Consider the following 4,438-nt stretch of genomic DNA (forward strand, 5'->3'; position numbering starts at 1 on the left):
GGGTCGGACCTGGTCTGCAGCAGGGCCCATCACCATCCAGAAGCTGATGGCTGTGTGTGTTTAAGTCCCAGGGGGGTGGGAGAGCCATAACCTGGGTCGGACCTGGTCTGCAGCAGGGCTCAGCAGCCTCCAGTTGCAGATGGCAGTGTGTGTTTAGTTCCCTGCGGGGTGCAGGAGCTGAAACCTGGGTCGGACCTGGTCTATAGCAGAGCTCAGCAGCCTCCAGAAGCTGATGGCAGTGTGTCTTCAATTCCCTGCGGGGTGCAGGAGCTGATACCTGGGTCGGACCTGGTCTGCAGCAGGGCCCATCACCATCCAGACGCTGATGGCAGTGTGTGTTTAAGTCCTAGTGGGCTGCAGGAGCTGAAACCTGGGTCGGACCTGCTCTATAGTAGAGCTCAGCAGCCTCCAGAAGCTGATGGCAGTGTGTCTTTAAGTCCCTGCGGGGTGGGATAGCTGAAACCTGGGTCGGACCTGGTCTGCAGCAGGGCCCATCACCATCCAGACGCTGATGGCAGTGTGTGTTTAAGTCCTAGTGGGCTGCAGGAGCTGAAACCTGGGTCGGACCTGCTCTATAGTAGAGCTCAGCAGCCTCCAGAAGCTGATGGCAGTGTGTCTTTAAGTCCCTGCGGGGTGGGATAGCTGAAACCTGGGTCGGACCTGGTCTGCAGCAGGGCCCATCACCCTCCAGAAGCTGTTGGCAGTGTGTCTTCCATTCCTAGTGGGGCAGGGGAGCAAAGACCTGGGCAGAGGAGCGCCTGTCTGCATCCGATCCGGCCCCTCAGCAGCCCGCCGTGAGCCTTAGAGAACCCCCCCCCCCCCCAGCGGGCTCCAGGAACCGGGCCCTGCGTCGGACCCAGCTCAGTAAGGCCCTCCCTCGGGCCCTGCAGCAGGTGGCCCCGTCTATGCAGTCGAAAACCCCGCGAAAATCGGTGTAGAAACGCCCGAGAGGCGTGGTGCGGTTCCCCCGGCCGGTACCGGGTCCGGACCGGTCCGGAAGTCCACCCAGAACACTGCCTGGGGCTTCTGGGCGGCTCCCCAGGCGCAGGCAGTCGAAAACCGCGTGAAAATCGGTTCAGAATTGACAAAACGGCGACCTCGTCGCTCCAAAAACTAAGTCCAAACTAAGCCTTTCGCTTATCGCTTAACGCTTAAGGCGGTCGGCCTTATGGCCAGTAAATGAAAAGTGCCTGCGCCCCTGGAGGTTTTGGAAGGTGCGAGCGATGACCATGCTCGGGTTAGTAGGTGAGGCCATCGGAAAACCAGCGTGAGTTGGCGGGTTTGGGTGGCAATCTATTCCAGGCAGAGTCGACTATCTCTGGGCATCAATTTTGGGATTTTTCCGGCTCTGGTTCTGGGAGAAACGCAGGGGCAAAGTGCACGAGCCGCGGCCGATTTTGGTGGCCTGTCCCTGGGCACAAAGTCTGAGGAGTGTGGGCCTGGTTCTCCGAAAAATACCAGTCTGCTGGAGCTCACTCCCATGGCTCCAGGGGGCACGGCACACCCCCCGGTAGCCGACCAAAGTGCTCTACTCGGGCCAGACTCGGACCCACGACCCGGGGTGAGAACCACAACTACTGGTCATCCTTTTGACCTCCAGGGGGCGCGGCAGAGCCTCCCCAGTCCGACGCAAGTGCCCCACTTGGGCCATACTCAGACCCACGGCCCGGGGCGAGAACCACAACTACTGGTCATCCTTTAGACCTCCAGGGGGCCCGGCACAGCCTCCCTAGACCGACACAAGTGCTCCACTTGGGCTGTACTCTGACCCAAGTCCCGGTGCGAGAACCACAACTACTGGTCATCCTTTAGACCTCCAGGGGGCCCGGCACAGCCTCCCTAGGCCGACACAAGTGCTCCACTTGGGCTATACTCTGACCCAAGTCCCGGGGCGAGAACCACAACTACTGGTCATCCTTTTGACCTCATGGTCATCCTTTAGATCTCCAGGGGGCCCGGCACAGCCTCCCTAGGCCGACACAAGTGCTCCACTTGGGCTATACTCTGACCCAAGTCCCGGGGCGAGAACCACAACTACTGGTCATCCTTTAGACCTCCAGGGGGCACGGCACACCCCCCGGTAGCCGACCAAAGTGCTCTACTCGGGCCAGACTCGGACCCACGACCCGGGGTGAGAACCACAACTACTGGTCATCCTTTAGACCTCCAGGGGGCCCGGCACAGCCTCCCTAGTCCGACACAAGTGCTCCACTTGGGCTATACTCTGACCCAAGTCCCGGGGCGAGAACCACAACTACTGGTCATCCTTTAGACCTCCAGGGGGACCGGCACAGCCTCCCTAGACCGACACAAGTGCACCACTTGGGCCATACTCTGACCCAAGTCCCGGGGCGAGAACCACAACTACTGGTCATCCTTTTGACCTCATGGTCATCCTTTAGACCTCAAGGGGGCACGGCAGAGCCTCCCTAGTCCGACACAAGTGTCCCACTTGGGCTATACTATGACCCAAGTCCCGGGGCGAGAACCACAACTACTGGTCATCCTTTAGACCTCAAGGGGGCACGGCAGAGCCTCCCTAGTCCGACACAAGTGTCCCACTTGGGCCATACTCAGACCCACGGCCCGGGGCGAGAACCACAACTACTGGTCATCCTTTAGACCTCCAGGGGGCCCGGCACAGCCTCCCTAGTCCGACGCAAGTGCTCCACTTGGGCTGTACTCTGACCCAAGTCCCGGGGCGAGAACCACAACTAATGGTCATCCTTTAGACCTCCAGGGGGCACGGCACAGCCTCCCTAGTCCGACACAAGTGCTCCACTTGGGCTATACTCTGACCCAAGTCCCGGGGCGAGAACCACAACTACTGGTCATCCTTTAGACCTCCAGGGGGCACGGCAGAGCCTCCCTAGTCCGACACAAGTGTCCCACTTGGGCTATTCTCTGACCCAAGTCCCGGGGCGAGAACCACAACTACTGGTCATCCTTTAGACCTCCAGGGGGCACGACACAGCCTCCCTAGTCCGACCCAAGTGCTCCACTTGGGCTATACTATGACCCAAGTCCCGGGGCGAGAACCACAACTACTGGTCATCCTTTAGACCTCCAGGGGGCACGGCACAGCCTCCCTAGTCCGACACAAGTGCTCCACTTGGGCTATACTCTGACCCAAGTCCCGGGGCGAGAACCACAACTACTGGTCATCCTTTAGACCTCCAGGGGGCACGGCACAGCCTCCCTAGTCCGACACAAGTGCTCCACTTGGGCTATACTCTGACCCAAGTCCCGGGGCGAGAACCACAACTACTGGTCATCCTTTTGACCTCATGGTCATCCTTTAGACCTCCAGGGGGCCCGGCACAGCCTCCCTAGGCCGACACAAGTGCTCCACTTGGGCTATACTCTGACCCAAGTCCCGGGGCGAGAACCACAACTACTGGTCATCCTTTAGACCTCCAGGGGGCACGGCACAGCCTCCCTAGTCCGACACAAGTGCTCCACTTGGGCTATACTCTGACCCAAGTCCCGGGGCGAGAACCACAACTACTGGTCATCCTTTTGACCTCATGGTCATCCTTTAGACCTCCAGGGGGCCCGGCACAGCCTCCCTAGGCCGACACAAGTGCTCCACTTGGGCTATACTCTGACCCAAGTCCCGGGGCGAGAACCACAACTACTGGTCATCCTTTTGACCTCATGGTCATCCTTTAGACCTCCAGGGGGCCCGGCACAGCCTCCCTAGTCCGACACAAGTGCTCCACTTGGGCTATACTCTGACCCAAGTCCCGGGGCGAGAACCACAACTACTGGTCATCCTTTTGACCTCATGGTCATCCTTTAGACCTCCATGGGGCACGGCAGAGCCTCCCTAGGCCGACACAAGTGCTCCACTTGGGCTATACTCTGACCCAAGTCCCGGGGCGAGAACCACAACTACTGGTCATCCTTTAGACCTCCAGGGGGCACGGCACAGCCTCCCTAGTCCGACACAAGTGCTCCACTTCGGCTGTACTCTGACCCAAGTCCCGGGGCGAGAACCACAACTAATGGTCATCCTTTAGACCTCCATGGCAACAGGGGGATGTCAGACCCCAGCTCATCCCAGGTTGATGCCTCAATAGTAGCTTAGGGTCACGGCAGTCCCACCGTGATCCACCCTCTTGTCCTCTCTCCACAGGATGACCAGAGTGTCGTGTTTATTTTCAAAGTGTCCTCGTAGGATGACCATGAGTGCAGGAAAATTTTCAAAGTCCCTCTGTCGGATGACCATGAGTGCAGAAAAAATTTCAAAGTCCCCCCTTGGGATTACCAGACGTTCGAGATTTCGGCTGAAAAATTTTCAAAGTGCTGCCGAGAGCCTGCGCTAGTTGCTTAAGGCTTGAGGAGATCCGCCTTATGGTAAGTAAACGAAAAGTGCCTGCGCCCCTGGAGGTTTTGGAAGGTGCGAGCGATGACCATGCTCGGGTTAGTAGGGAAG

This window comes from Nothobranchius furzeri, unplaced genomic scaffold (assembly GCF_043380555.1).
Source record: "Nothobranchius furzeri strain GRZ-AD unplaced genomic scaffold, NfurGRZ-RIMD1 Scf050, whole genome shotgun sequence".
Taxonomy (NCBI): domain Eukaryota; kingdom Metazoa; phylum Chordata; class Actinopteri; order Cyprinodontiformes; family Nothobranchiidae; genus Nothobranchius; species Nothobranchius furzeri.